General features: G+C 36.6%; 1 protein-coding gene and 1 long non-coding RNA gene across 2 annotated transcripts in view; one reads left to right on the forward strand and one right to left on the reverse strand.

The window, feature by feature from the left end:
• The window catches only part of LOC107044978 (glutaredoxin domain-containing cysteine-rich protein CG31559), a gene marked incomplete at its 3' end in the record, with an annotated part of 119,712 nt that overhangs the window by 82,680 nt on the left and 20,636 nt on the right, over positions 1-16,396 (reverse strand). The window lies entirely within an intron of this gene.
• LOC107044987 lies at positions 3,464-7,778 on the forward strand. Its single transcript, XR_001461394.1, has 3 exons — positions 3,464-4,247; positions 4,507-4,577; positions 6,890-7,778. It is a non-coding gene; the product is annotated as an uncharacterized LOC107044987 (long non-coding RNA).

Below are 16,396 nucleotides of genomic sequence, written 5' to 3' on the forward strand. Positions count from 1 at the left end.
TCTACCCATTTATGACTCCTTATAGGGTCCGAGGCTGAAGAAAAAACGCATTTCCCTTTTCGTCGCATTTTAAGCGTTTTCGGGCAAACGAACAATAAAAAAAAATTTTTTTTGCACTAATTATTCGTTTTCAGATCTATATAATCGATCGTCAACGTATGAAAAGTCTCACTCCAATGACCCACGACTTTTAAAATTCATAGTAGTCTCCCCTTAAGTGGGTAGTATATGCACCCGCTTCCCTACTCTTTACTGAAATGTTAATTTCTAAAAACATCCACCTCATCACCTGTCATCATTTTCGCAGCGAAAATTCATTTATTAGAGACAACTGAAGCTATAAAAATGAGAGACGAGTAATCCAACAGAGGCTGATGCTCTGGCTGTCGTCGTGGCCGGCTCTTTGACCCGCTTTCTCTTTTCCCACCCGATTTGTCTCGTGAAGATGGGCGCGTGTTTTCTTCAAATAACCGGGAAATTCATTCCCCGCGCATGTACACCTACGGCGTCACCTGTCCTCCATGCGCAACCAATGACCTCACTTGCCATTCCGGCATTTCGTGGTATTAGTTTTGTCTACATCATGGGTACAAAAGCCACTGAATACCTGATGAGGTGGGGACATGTGAGGAAAGATTGGAGCTTGTTTCGGATGCGCAAGTAGGCCGTACGCCGCACAACGAGAAACGTCTTCTCCACTTGGGCTTCATCTTCTTCCATCGAGCATTCTCGAAGATCATTCAACCTCGCCCCATTGATCGGAAGATCGTGATACCAGTCAGACCAACCTGAGAACTTTCTAATTGAGTCATATGGGACTTTTCGATCCAGGAGATTCTTTACAGGGTTTATATGAGGTCTTGCATGCCAAATGAGTGAACGGCTGACCCTGACCCTCTTGGAAATTGATGGCGATTTTTTCTACGATTAGAGGGCTTGAAAAACTATCTCTCAAATTTTTTCAGATTTTTTCGGCAGCCCAGTTCGGAGACATGATTTTTTTTAATTTTATCGGTTTTTATTCAATAACTCGAGTTCTATTCGTTCGATTCCGATTTATTAAGGGTTAAAATTTTCCATTTTTTACCACCTATAAGAATAATTTTAGTAAATTTTTTTTTCCAATTTCTAAATGCTCAAAATAACAAATTTTCGAAAAAAATAAAGTTAAAAAAGTTGAATTGTGCTGGTTACGTCACGATTGATTAAAAAAAAAATTTTCCAGTAATTCTTATAAAAATTATTTTCTCTCATATACCCTTTCGGGTTTTTACGATTTGTTCCCTTCCCACCCCCCCAGCCCCCTGTACCGCATTCGCCGAAGAACGAGGGAAAACCTCACTTGAGGGAAAAACCTGCTCAGGTACAGTCGTCCCTTTAACGAGACTTCCGCTCGACAGTGAAACTGTGAGATTAGAGTGTTACAAATTTTGGCTCCCCAGCCGGGTATCGAACTGGGGTCGCTCACGTGCCAATCCCGTACTCTAACCACAGGCACGGCCATCGGCCAGTAATTCTTATAATAAAACCGAGTATTTTGAGCCGTCATACATGTTGGGTTTCGTCCCGGATCTATTTTACTTTTAATTTTTTCTTTTCGAAACTCCGCGAATTCGCTCGAAATACCCCAAAAGCGCGTTGATTGACTTTGATTACAAACAGTATGAAGTTAATTTAAATGTATATCTATATATTACATATTTTTTCGATACATAATCAAAGTCGTTTTGGGATGTTTTCACCAAATTTGCGGAATTCCGAGAAAAAATTGAAAATAAAATAGATCCCGAACAAAACCCAACATGTATGATGGCTCAAAATACTCGGTTTGATTATAAGAATTAATGGAAAAAATATGAAAAAAATCAATCCTGACGTAATTTGCAAAATTCAACTTTGTCAACTTTTTTTTTGAAAATTCGTTATTTTGAGCATCTAGAAATTAAAAAAAATCTTTGCTAAAAATATTCTTATAAGTGCTAGAAAATGGAAAATTTTGACCCCTAATAAAGTTAAATCGGATGAGTAGAATTCGAGTTAATGAAAAAAAACGGATAAAATTTTAAAAAATCATATCTCCGAACTGAGCTGTCGAAAAAATCTGAAAAAATTTAAGGAATAGTTTTTCAAGCCCCCCAATCGTAGAAAAAATCGCCATCGATTTTCAAGCGGGTGAAGGTCAGTCGTTTACTCATTCGGCATGGAATACCTCATATGCATTGTTGAATATTTTTGACTGAAATTTCTTCTGAACTTTTTGGAAAATTTTGTGACATTGAAGTCCAATTGAAATTCCAAGGTATTGGTTACTCAAGAAGTAGATAATTGTTATTTTTGAATGGGAGCTTTGTAATCGTTAAAATTCCAGTTTTGGATTTTATGTTATATCGATCTAGTATAACCCACAAAGTCCGAAAATACAATTTTTAGACCTTATCCATGTGTGTATGTGTGTGTATGTAACAATGTTATTCTTCAACTATTCGCTAATGAATGGATTGAATTGAATTTTTTTGTTTTCATATGTAGATTTTGTTGGGCCCTATTAATCGACGTTAATTAAAATTTTATTCATTGATTGGTTCTTTAATTTTTGAATTTTTTCGAGAATCGTTTGTCCCACGATAACTAAAAAAGTGTACTGAATTGATTGAATGATGGCTTAAAAAATCTGTTTGGATGTCCTTTTGACTTTAATTTAAATTCATTTAATCAAGTAAATTCGATTGATCCCTTGTAAGAAAATTTTGAAAAAAAATGACGAAAAAGGACCGCATATAGACATGGAAATATTTCGAAGCCACTAATGCATCGAAGGCAGCTGTGACATACTCTGTAGGAACTAAAGCGATTGCACACAGCATTTTTATTGCCGTCTGGAAGATAATGTCTGTGGAGTAGCGTATCTTTAAACCCAATGTTTTTATTTTTTTCCAGATGCATTTTGTGTGATGAAAGTAGCATCCGCGAATCTGTGCATTTGGAAATTCCTCCTTGAAGGCATTAATAAATCCTATTTCGAAATCTGTTATCATTCTTTGGGGGTCCAAGTTGGGAATCAATTCTTGTAGAGCCTTCAGCAATTTTATGTAAGTAGTCTTGCGTTTGTTTGGCAGCCGAGCATAGACTAAGGGGAGTGTTTTGTTTCCAATTGAAGCATGAATAGTATATAATTGTGTAAATGCTTGTGGAACGGCACTAAATGTACCATCACTTGCCCAAGAACATTGTGAGGTCAACACTTCCAGATCATTTGTTGGGGTGAAGATTAATATCCATGTTTTGGACTGGATATCACGTAACAGGAATCGCTTATCGCGCAGGGTAACCTGGTACGATTGTGGTATTTCGACAGTTTTTGTTGTAGGATCTGGTGGTGGTTTAGTGTCCCCACCACGAGTACAATTGACGATTTTCTTTAAAGCTTGTCGATTGGGTGGTCGAGCTGCAGTTGGTGATTCTAGGTTAGCTATGGCGTGTCCCACAATATTCAATGTTTTTTCTGTACTTCTGCGACTCCTCTTCTTCATTTTGTTGATTACTTTAGAAACTTTAATCCCAGTCAAATCTGGTGCGTGCTGCTCATGGTCATCCTGTTGTAAAATTTCTCCTAGTGGATATTGGAACAAAAAATGAATATTGTTTTTTTCTTCTTGCTTTATCATCGTTTGTTTACCTTGGGTTGTCTCTGTTGTCGTGTGGCAGCGTGATTTGCATCCTTTTTGATAGTGACTGCACTTCCATATCACTTTTCCTGAACCATCACTGTGTTTATAAAATGTATATGCATCAACGATCAGTGTTTTTTGTCCTCTTTGAGTTGTGCCAAATTTCAACACCATGTTCAATTTATTTTATTACATTTGATTCTTAAATGGTGTCGTTTGGGCTCGGAGTTGGAATGTGTACTGAGGCATCGGAGTAAATTGTATGATAAGGCCTGTGTATCGGTAAATGATGTGTATGAGTATTAATATATTGTATTTGTGTTGGGCGTTAAGTGATGAGGATAATCCGTTTATTGCCCTTCATTTTTATTCGGCCCTATCTGAATCTGGTAGCTTTGTGGTTTGTACATGTGTAGGATGAACTAGTGGCGGTAAAATGTCTGGGATGAAATGTCTTAGGATGAAATGCCCTGGGATGAAATGGCCCGAGATGGAAGTGGATAGGACGAACTATCATGGAACCCTTCACGTTCAGGAATTTTTCCGAAGTCAGTGAGGAAAAAATCACTCATTTATTTGGTAATTTTTTTGCAGCTTTTTTTCCATGTATTTTCTAATTTTCAGTCAATTGAAAATGCTGTAACATTTGGTACTAAATATTCACGATTTGATTGACAGCGAAATGCTTCTCTTCCTACTACTCAAGAATTTGGAATTTCATTAGAATTTCCAGCGAAATTTGAGATTACATGATTCTTTCTCCCTATATCGATCTTAATATAATTCTACTAAAACGACCACTCAACTGTTCATCAAATTGTTCATTTTTTTCCAACAGTGGGTGCACGGAGGGATCGAGCGTAATTGTAGGCTTCCAATTATTTATCATGTGGAGCCGGGAGGTTATGTGTATGTATTGTTTCAAGCGACAGTTGAGAATATTTCTTCATTTTTATTTGAAAGGAATTGTGGAAATTTCGGGTTCAATTAATTAGTGGGCGATAAGATGACGCCTGATAACGCAATTTGAATAAGTTACATGCACTAATTGCCTTATTCGTGAAGTTGATTGCTGAGAATAGAATTTTTTGGAAGATTTTTTTTTCTATACTGGTATTTTTTTATCCCCTACCGGTTTTTTCCTGTCGACTCGTCATTCACTTCAGGGGAATTGATTGTCACCAGAGAACGTTTTTCCTTGCAGCTCAGACGGATCCATTGATTCTCATGGGATTGATCGAAACATCCAGAGAATTAAGTCATTTAATCACTTTGATTTTAGCACAAAATTTCAAGAAATATTTCTTGGAGATGACTAAATTTTAAATTCCTCAAGAAATCAATTCGTTGAAAAACAATTCTACTTTTTTACTCGAGTGAAAAATCTTTATAAAACCTGTTCAGGATTTTTTTATTTAAGCGATCTCAAAAAATTTTGATTTTCAAGGACATATTATTGATCGTCAGGTACCTATCCTATTTTTTTTTAATCTATCCCCAATTTGTGGGGATTCGCGATTGCGAAATTCAATCAGTGCCAAAGTCTAACAATTCAGTGATTTTATTACAAATTTCCAGAGACATCGTGAGATATTTTGGAAATCTGCACTGTTAAAACTGAAATTTCGAGGAATTTCGTCATCAAAAATTCGGAATTTCGTGGAAAAATCCATGAAAGCTGTAAATTTTAGTTCAATTATTCCGTGAAAATTAGTAAAAATGAGAAAAATTCCGGTAAATATATTCTTGAATTTTCAAATCAATGAAAATTCATAGTAATTCGACACTGAATATTCATGATTTCATCGAAAATTTAAACGGGTTGAGGAATTCTTATCTCAATGCTATTCACAAATTTGTAATTTCATTGCATTTTTAGAAATTCAGTAATCCCCGTGTGGCCTATATATTTCATTATTTATTATCTCATGAACTGTGTAGTGCAGGTAGTTAGAATTTTTTTTGAATATCTGGCGAATATCATAAACATTATCTATGGAAAACATGGGGACAATCGTAAGAGATAGCAGTTTTCTAGGGATATATATACCTTAAAATATCGGAAAGCCCCTGCTCATACGTTAAATTTGAAAAGACCATTGTTAAATTTGTTTGAAAATTGAACAATTGTTTGCTTGAATTTTCAAATCATTTAATAATTTTCGTCATCATGCGGATCGGAAAATTGCAGTTCCATTGAATACTCCAGAATTCAATTCATTTTCCAATAGCAAAATACATGAAAATTTCGTGTGAATGAGTGATTGTTAGAAATTTCAAGATTTTTTACTTGAAATTTCAGGAGTAATTTGCTAACAGTGGATGGTTTCCCTGAGGAAAAAGGAAAACAGAGAGAGAATCTGTCTGTTCCAATCCTGGCGTACCGCCAGTGTCCTACTGCGCACTCCCGTCGCGCAGAGGAGCCCACACACTTACCCGCATAGAAAAAAATATAAGCCAAAATTTATAAGTGAGATATAGTGATTTTGCCGGAATTATATCTTGAATGTATCCGCCTTGTATACCATGTATATGCTAGGTATACCCGGTGGCATATATGTACACACATATATCCAACATATATCTCAAATATTGCATTTTTTGCCGGAAAATATACCACATATAAGCGGATATAAGTGACATATGTTTCTGTATATATATTTTTTCCATGTGGGTAGATTCTTGATAGTGGGGGAAGTCAACTTTCTCAACTGGAATCTTAGAGAAGCGAAATCATAGGGAGTGTCCACTGCACACACATCAGCCCCCTGACATTATACCCCGACCCCAAAGCGCAAACACCGAAAAATTCCGTCTTAATTCCTCCCAAAAATTCCTCGACAAAACAAACATTTCCACGTCGTCAACCTTTCAACCTCTCAGTCCCTCCTGCATTCCAAATATATGGTGAAGACAAGCGTTCCAGTGAGTCACTCGAGTGGAAAATTCGTTACAATGGTGGAGTACCGGTGGAGTATCGGTATTGGTAATTATCGGGTGGTATAAAGCGTTGTTGCGAAACTCCACTTCTTTTGAGAAATCCACAGCGAAGGAGTTTCGTATGGAGATTGTGCCCCAGTCACGCTTCAACGCAACCATCATACATACATTCGTGAAACATTTCGTTACTTTTTTTTCCCCCTCTGTATATGCTATTAACTCATGTGGATCGCGAAGTGAGTGTGTTACGTTTGAGTTGACTGTTATTTTTTTCTTTCCAGATGATTACCCCCGGGGCCATTTCGAAAGTCAGCGATCGTTTGCGGCCAAATTCGTCGCTGAGTGATTCGAAGAGATAAAAATTAGCGTTACGCCTACTAGTGGGCCTGTTGGCTCACGGGACCCATGAGAGTTTCTATTTCCATGACGGCTAAGTATTGGTCATTCTATCAACTGTCATTAATATATTAGTAATGATTAATAAAGAGAGATTCGCATCGAATGAGGCGATGGGAAACTTGTTTAGAAGAATGTTTTTTAGCTCATTAACCCTCCTGAACTGGCTAGATCTCTTACGTCTCACTTGCACTGCAGTGGCGCCCTATAGGTTGAGCAGTTGGCGGCGGCGCGCCGCTCTACGCGCCAGTTCAGGAGGGTTAATTCATTAATGTTGGTTATGCGCTAGGGTTTGAGTTGGGAGTTCTGTCATATGTGGGATTGTCTCGACGAGGACATGTCAAACAACATCTTTGTTGGGCATTTTTTCAGTTACACTGGTGGAAAAAAATTTCATTCCACAGACAATCTCGTTGTAAGTTCCATGAGCGTGACATTGGATTCAATTGGGGGAAAATGAATATGAAGTTTCAAGTTTTGGATAGTCAAACGAAAAAAGACTATTATTTAAGAAAATAGTTGTCAGAGAATTTCATAGAGGAAATTGTAATAGGGCTTTTTAATATAAAAAAATTTTCTCTATCCAGCATCTCCTCCCTGTCCCCATCCCTCATATTGTTAACCTATTTCTCACCCCTCATGTTATACAATGTTGTAGCCTCCGGGCTGATACTATACCAATCAATTTTGTATGTATAAACTTGTATCATATTGTTGTCTTGTCTTGTTTGTAAATATTTATCCATGTTAATAAATCTTGTTGAATCTTAAAAATAGAGTAAATTCTCACACTCATCAAAGGTAGAATTTATATAAGAAATTATCAATGATGAATTTTTTTTTTCGGGCATTGTAAATTCATTTACTCTCATTACAATGAACGACTTACGCAGAGAAACGCTATTTTATTCAATATCTCCCAAACAACTGGTATTAGTGATGCCGCAAGAGCGCCAGAAACAAGACAAGAGTACTGCTGCAAGAGACGAAACAAGAGACAGATTTTTCTCTTGGTAAAAATGACAAGACAAGATAAAAGGGAAGTTCAGAAGAGGCAAGAGAAAAAAAGAGATATGGAACAAGAGAAAAATAATTAATCAAAAAATTCGGTAAAAACTCGAAAGTCATCAATAATATAAGTCCATTTTGTTAAATAACTCTTTATATATCCCTGAATATTGTGAAGAATTATGTATTCCTCGATTATTTTAATCTTTCTTCTCGAATAGCACATCTTTTATTATTGGAGCTAGTGGAGATGGGAACCATGAATTCACACACAACAAGTACTCAACATTTTTGTTACTCAATCGACTCCGATGTTTTCTGATGATGAGACCAGCTTTTGAAAACAACCGTTCTGAAGGAATACTGGATGCACTAATTGTCATCTAATCATGAGCAATACGAGCCACACGAGGAATACTCAATTTATTAATCTCACGGAACTGAAAAATAAAATTGTCGAGGTGCACAAGAGAACGCAAGACAAGACAAGAATTTCGTTCTCTTGCTCATATCCAATAAGACAAGAGCCGAATTTTCTCTTGACAATTGGAACAAGACAAGTCAAGAGAAAAACCCTAAAATTACAAAACAAGACAAGAAATACGTAATTCTTGTCTTGTCTTGTCTTGCGGCATCACTACTGATTATTAATTTTAATTTTTTTTCCGCAATACTCGTTCTGCTGCCCTCTATCACGATCAATTCAAATATGAATACCCGCACGGAGAGAAAAAATTTAATAAAAATTACAAAAAAAAAAAAAACATAAAACGGACGTCTTGAAACGTAATCCGTGAGCGAAATAAAATTCAATAAAAAGTGTCAGTCGGAAGTGAAATTGTACAAATCGCCACGTAAATTCTACAATTTGTTCCGTAAAAATTAACCACGCGTCTGATGACTCACCGCTGTGGAGACAACAAGTCGTTCCGTAATTTTTCCCCAACGAATGAGAAATTTTACGGAACGGAACGTAGAAATAACTCACTAGCTTCACAAAAATTGTTAAACGTTCAAAAATTTTTGATTTTGGAGGCATAATAAGTCGGGAGGTTTCTGTAAGATTTTACCTCTTCGAGAAAAATTACGTGACAATTTCGTACTTTTTTCGGTGATGAACGTGAGAATTTACTGAACGTTTCAGATTTCTTCTCTTTCATTCCTATAAACATTGCCGGAAAACGATTCCCCATTACGGATTATGTGAATTGACCCGTAATTTTTATTGAATATTTCTCTCCATGCGTTTATTCAAAGTTTTCGAGATATTCGCAATTTTCTCATTTTTTCAATTAAGAATTAATGTGGCGTTCCGTAACACACGTAAAACGTAGAATAAACATCTGAGATTCTCGTTACTAACTCGTATTATTAATTCACACTTGTGGATATAATTTTGTTTCGGTCGATTCAATACATCCTGGTATAGAGCAATGCATCCAGAAATCTTTCTTTTTGTCTCTGGAGGCTTAGTCTCGACTTATTTTTCTCCGTGCACCTGTCCCGCCATGTATATCACCATAATCTCATAACTCTGATACAAACTTCAAGTTCATTTCACAATGAATCTCAACGGAAACAGAATGTCCCTGAGTGTATTTTCGACTGTCCTACACAGATTGTCTCGAAAGACATTCTCTCCACTTGTTCAACATCTTGTCTAGTCAGCGATTAACATTCTTTTTGGTTAAGGCTCGTGGTATTCTATCAATGGATAGACCCTGTCTTCGATCCTCTCTACATGTGTCTCGTTTTCTGTTTGAATGAATAAGTTAATGATGTCCATAAAAAATTTTTATCATTGAAAATTACTATCTAACATATCCCAGTCACCGGCGTTAATACCAAAATTTACATGTTTTGAAAGTCTGAATATTTTGAATAATTATGCAACTGGGAGTGCATGGATATCGCGAGGAAACCGGAGATTTATGGCTTGGGGAAAGAAACTACTCAATGCAACAAAACGTTTTACATTGTGAAAAGAGAAAATATGCCTTTTCAATGTTTCGTAAATATCTCCGAGACGCTGCGGGGTTCAGGGAAGAATGTTACCCTGATAAAAGAAAAATCATGTTCGACGTGAAATATTTTGACATCTTTGATCAATTTATTTGTAGAAAAGGGACATTTTCAGAAAATTTTTGAAATTCCCATTGATTTGGAGGACCAGTTTAAATCGTTCTTGTCAAGCCAATTTACAAATACCTTATTCTCGCCAAAGAAACTATTTAACTCTTATCTTCAGGAGCTTATCCGTAGCTTATCTGTTTTTTTTTTCTATAAAAATATTGGTAAAAGTCAAAAATGTCTGACTTAGGTAAATAGTTTTCTACTGCTTCCGAATGGAAGCTTTGTAATCATTCAAATTTAAATTTTGGATTTTTTGTGTTACATCGACCCAGTATGATCCAGCAAGTGTGGAAAAGGGAGAATGTTAAGGTATTTATTGCGTAGTCAGAAAAGGTCGAAAAAAAGTTAAGAAATTAATAATTTTTTTAATACATTCTTCACGGAGGGAAATTTTTGGTAAAAATTATCGTGCAATCCAGGTAAAAATTACCCGGATGGAAGAGTAATTCTGTAGCAGTGTATTTTTGGAGCAATAAATATCATTCGTGTGGATAAATTTTAATGAACATTTCCGGATAATATTTGTTCTTATCTGAGTAAAAATTGCCAGTACGCGCGGATAAAAATTATTACATATCTTGGTAGTTTTTACAAATATCTTGGATAAAAATTACTGTTCCAGGATGGTAAAATACTAATCTTACCTACAGATCTCTTCCACGCACCACGCAGGTTCGGACTGAGGTTTAATGACGGAGAGGGGGTAGCCTGGCTGAATCTGCCTCTCTCTTGCACGCATTGCATTAGAGAGAGGCACAGAGAAAAAAATAATTTACAAATTGACAAACTCCCCCCCCCCCCCCCCCCNTTAGCGCGGCGGTGAGTTTTTCAAGGATATCTCCGAAACTAAGGGAGCTAGCGAATTTTCCTTGAAAAATTTGAGAGGGAAGGGGGGAGTTGTTTACCAAGAATTCTCGATATACCACCCTCCCCCCCTTCTACCCCCAATTTTTCGAGGAAAATTCGCTATCTCCCTTAGTTTCGAAGATATCCTTGGTTGTACATCTACTGGTAGAATTCATTATTTCGAAGGGTAAAAAGTGTCGCGCACATCCGGTTAGTTTTTGATGCGCACATGGGGATAATTTAATAGAATTGGGTGAATAGAAATTATTATATGAATTTTATAATAATTACCAGGATAACTATAATTTTTATCATTCACATAGATATTTTTTGTCTTTGTCTATATACATTTTGACAAATGTATAGACAATTTTTGGTCCCTTCGGCGAAAATTACCCTCCGGAAGGGTAAAATTTATTTTACATATGATAAATTTTATTATTTAACATCAATTTTTGTCAAACTTCTGGATATAAATCAGACGAAAAATTTCAATAATACACGTTTATCCTTCTGGAAGGGTAATTTTTACCAAAAATTTCTCTCCGTGTTCGATCTTTTGAAAACCCCTATGCAAAATCCTAGATAGCCTAGGAGAATGGGTGAAATACAGGAATTTTTCTAAAAAAATGCATTTTAACACGGGCTTTTATGAGAATTCGGAGGGAAAATATCAAAAATAGAAAAAAATTCGCCATTTTCCTAAACTTTTGCACTTGGGTGGAGCTTTCAGGAAGGAACAGAAACAAAAAATAATCCAAATGGCCTAGGAGAATTGTTTAGAAGGGATAATTTTAAAAACTCATGAAAAATAGGAATTCTACGTGCGCAACTTGCAAAAACAACAACGTCGAGGTTAGAAATCGTGGAGGGGTAAGCGCGGCAAATACGAATGGAGTTGTAATGATACATTTCGTCATGAGAAGGAACATAACAGCTGAGTGAATCAATGCTGCCAACTTGTACCTCGAACAACACAACGTTGTCACTTTCTCTATCCATATTAATTTTTTTATTTTTCTATTTCATTGGTTTTATCGAAGTAGTTCTCAATTTGAAACCCCTCCTCTAACCTGCCTCCCCTCCTTTCTTTTTTCCCTCATTGTTATCTGCGGTATCATGGCCGTCTTACTCTTAGTTGTGCCCCATTCGAGCTAGGACTGCACGGGAAACCATGTAAAACCCCAGTCGCACAGCCGGCCGATTTGTGCAGTGTCCTAATATATCCATCTGTCACACTGACTAGATGGAGACACTAGGCCGCTACACCGTACCTACCGTCCATAATTTTTGTGCGAGCGAGGTGTTCCTAAGCGGTCACCCATCCAAGTACTATACTGGCGACCACAAGAGTCTGGTCTTCGGGCCTAACCACTAATCTCTATATAACTGGATAGCTGATCCCTATGCTCCCACCACTCTCAAAGTGAGGCGAATTGAAGTGTCAGCCAGCGCTGCCGTACAGTAGCTCAGGTACTAAAGATGACGTCAGTGCGCATGCACGCCGCAGTGGGAGCCACGTGCTCGGAAAATTGCCGTGGAAACATTCTCCGTCCCAAATTGTAAATAATAATTGAAAAAGGTAAAATTAGTATAGTATACTCAATCAATAAATTCCGATCAGTCTAGGTGTATTATAGTTTAATAAATACAAAAAAATTTCGAACGAATAAACTCAGTTGAATATTTATTTTGAGTTTCCCAATTTCCTGAATACATTAATTTCCTTAAAGTAGCTCATCAGTAGGCTACAAGTTCATACTGACCACACTATAGATGTCGAGATTTTCAATTATTAAATTTTTCCATTAAATTACGTGAGAAAATTTATAAAAAATTCATACACAACCAGCATCATTCAAATTACATTTTTCAACATATTATTTTCTTTTCAAACATCTCCGTTTTATAAATAAATAATGGATATTGTTTCAAAAACGGTCATTCATGTTGTATCATGTGTCAAAAAATTTCTTGATTTTTTTTCATATTTTGAGTTAAAAATTCCGATTTCAATCTTGCTCTACAACAAAGTTATGGACTTTGACATAAGACAGTGGGTTAAATCCTGATTTTTCAAAATTGATTTTTTGAAAAAACTAAAACGTCAATTAAATCTAGCAAAAAATTACGATTAAAAAAATCTAATAACATTCTTTGGCGATTCTTTGTAGTTTTTAAAAATTCAATTTTTTCAATTATTAACGATTATACAATTCATTAATAATACAATATTAATAACAATTGTACTAATTTCGACATTCCTCCATGCTTCGACTTCTTTTCGCGTGTATAGACAATGTCAGTTTTCACTCATTATTAACAAAAGTTCGTCTGTTATTCTGGATGTCCTACACGGTAAAATATCCTATAATATTTCCCAATGCTCTCGGTAAATTTACCACTGCCCCACTACCTGCAGCTGACACGGACATGCGCACTAGAGAGAATCTTAGTTCGCTGACTACTATCCGGAGGCGCTGCGTACCTCTCTAATAAACTCACTGGCTGCCATAGGGATCGGCTATCCAGTTATATAGAGATCAGTGGGCCTAACCCCGAGCTCTCCCCACCACCGTGCACGCATTGCGCATGCGTGCACGGTGGTGGGGAGAGCTCGGGGTTAGACCCGAAGACCAGACGCTTGTGGTCGCCAGTATAACCCAGCTCAACGCTGCTTAGCTTGGATGTCCGCCGGAGCAACACCTCACCCACCTAACCATTACAGTCGGTTCCATATTAATTATTTTCCCCTTATGCAAAAGACAAGGTAAAAAAATAGAACAAGTCTTGAAATATGGGGGAAAAATAGAAAAGTTATTAAAAAAATATTTCGAACACAAAAATGGTCGAAATAGATTGAAAATTTGTAATTGAAATTTGTTTTTTTTCGTTCAGGGATTGGTTTTCTGCGAGAGAACAATTAAATTCACCTCCGTATCACCTTCTACATGACTTCGCTGCCATAAATATCTTAATAGGAGTGCCTTCATACGTATTAAATATCTTAATACGCGCATTTGCGCGATAGACGAGCTTCGACTTTTTATTTCCATTGAATTCTCTTGATATGAACTATTGGATTGAAGGAGTGAGGAGTGATACAGATCTTATAGACGCAATGTGTAAATTACATATTTTTTAAAATCGTTTTCTCGGAAAAATGTTCGGAAACTAAGGTTCACATTGCACCTAAAATAGTACATTACGCAACTAGTGCGGAAACCAGGCGGTTACTCACGAGAGCGGCGCAGCCGCCCGAATGATACCGCCTGCTGTCCGCACGTGTTGAGTATATTATTTTATATGATAAGAGCGTGATGAAGTCTGGGGGCGGAGGGGGGGGGAGAGTGGGGGCCGAAGCCCCCCACGAGAAAAGGGGGTCCAGGGGGCGAAGCCCCCCCCCACTGAAGAAAAAAGATCACATTTATTTAAAAAAATAATTATAAAAAAGTGTGATTTAAAAATTATGCGGACCTTCTGAAGAAAAAATTAATTATATTCATTAAATATGTAGTTCAAAAAACTTGTAAAGTATTTTTAATTGAAAAAAATTAATTATAATAATTACAAAATACAATTTTTAAAAATCATTAAGAATTCGCAAAAAAAAGAAAGTTATAATTATAAAAAAATATGATACAAAACGTTATTTTTTTCTATAGAAGTTGTTGGTAGCGTCTGATTTTTTGCCTTTTGGGCATTTGCTAAAATATCTGATGGAAGATGTTCGTTGTTGTTATCAAAATCATCATAACGGATTCTCTTCTACGGAGTTTTTGGCGATCCTGCTGTTGCTTCATTGGAGAATATTTTATTTTCATTTTCTTCAAATGTCACATCACCAATAAACTCCTCCTCATTAGTAAATAAATTCTCCTCACTGCCTAACTCTTCATCACTATCAGGAATTATACGATTTTGGCTCATTTTATCTGCTTCGAAAATCACCTTTTCATTTTTCAGTCATTCCATGTATTCACTATTCGGAGGTTAGATTTCCTTCCTTGTTATTGACTATAGTCAACTAAAACCCATGCGGTTACACGCACGTATCATATAAAATACTCTTTAGGCCACTCATGCCTGAAACCGACTGGATTACACACTCGACGCTTCGCGTCTCGTGTGTAATTCAGCCGGTTTCAGGCTTCGTGATATAAAATATTGTTCAGTACTTGTTGGGAAATTTCGTCCTTAACGTGTGTGGTTACATCACTCGCCTTCGGCTCATGCTGTAAACCCCACACACGTTAAAGACGAAATTGCCCCACACGTGCTGAAATATACTATTTTCTATTTTATAATCTCTGAAGAGGATTTCCCCTAAAAAATTGCTCGAACTACCCGGATATCCTTAATACAATATTTTTCCTACGAAATACAAAAATCCCTCCATATGTTCTTATCTCCTTGTCAATATCATACCGTTACAAGTGCAACGTATATTTTCCCATAAATAAAAACGTAATTTTTTTGAGGTCACATTGAGCGATATGCACGTGTCTGTGGAATATACCTATCCCCACCGCGGAAAGATACAATTTCCCACACTGAAACCCTCAACATCTGAGGTCAAGTGAACTTTCACATGTCGTCATCCATTCCGGTGAGATTTAGCATTGAATGAGAGAAGAATTCCATCGATAAAGAAACACTCCCATGATGAGCGCCACTAAAAAACACGACCCAGAAGTCAATCGTTCTCTACCGTCGTCCACACCTACGTACATCGACCTTGAACTAGTGACATGGAGAAGAAGGAAGTCCAGGGTGTGGGTAAAATACCTAGGAGATGACTGCTTAAGTGGGGAAAATGTGAAGTTGGAATGTGGGTCAGATGGAATGTGACCTCTGGGCATTTGTCACTCACTCACTTCATAATATTATTTAATTTCCTCATTCTCGGTCATGGATCCGAGAGGGTATTGGAATACTTTCTATAACTACGTGAAATTAAACCGAATTAAGCGGTCGAGGGACGACTCGTCTGAATTGCCATTATTTTGCGGTTATTCAAGTTCATATCACGAATTTTTTTTTCACGCTTGTGGAAACCAGTTATTTTTTTGGAGTTCACCTACTACCCTGATTATTCCACAAAACTTGATGTTTCAAATTTTTCGGGAGGAATAAAGCAACCGGATGAACCCAGAAGAATTCAGCAGTAAAATTGTAAGGGGTCACGAATTCATTCACATCCAGAGAAATTATGCATTTCAATCAAATAAGGACTATCAAATTTTTCAGTAAAAATTTTCTGGTTATTCATATTGAGAAGAATCCTGGTTCCCCTCCTACCTCATCCAAATCCCATCCAATTATTTCCTATGACGTCACAAAGATGTGGAACGCTATTTATATATATATATATATATATATATATATATATATATATATATATA

This window comes from Diachasma alloeum, unplaced genomic scaffold (assembly GCF_001412515.2).
Source record: "Diachasma alloeum isolate Michigan unplaced genomic scaffold, Dall2.0 Dall_scaffold_00857, whole genome shotgun sequence".
NCBI classification, from domain to species: domain Eukaryota; kingdom Metazoa; phylum Arthropoda; class Insecta; order Hymenoptera; family Braconidae; genus Diachasma; species Diachasma alloeum.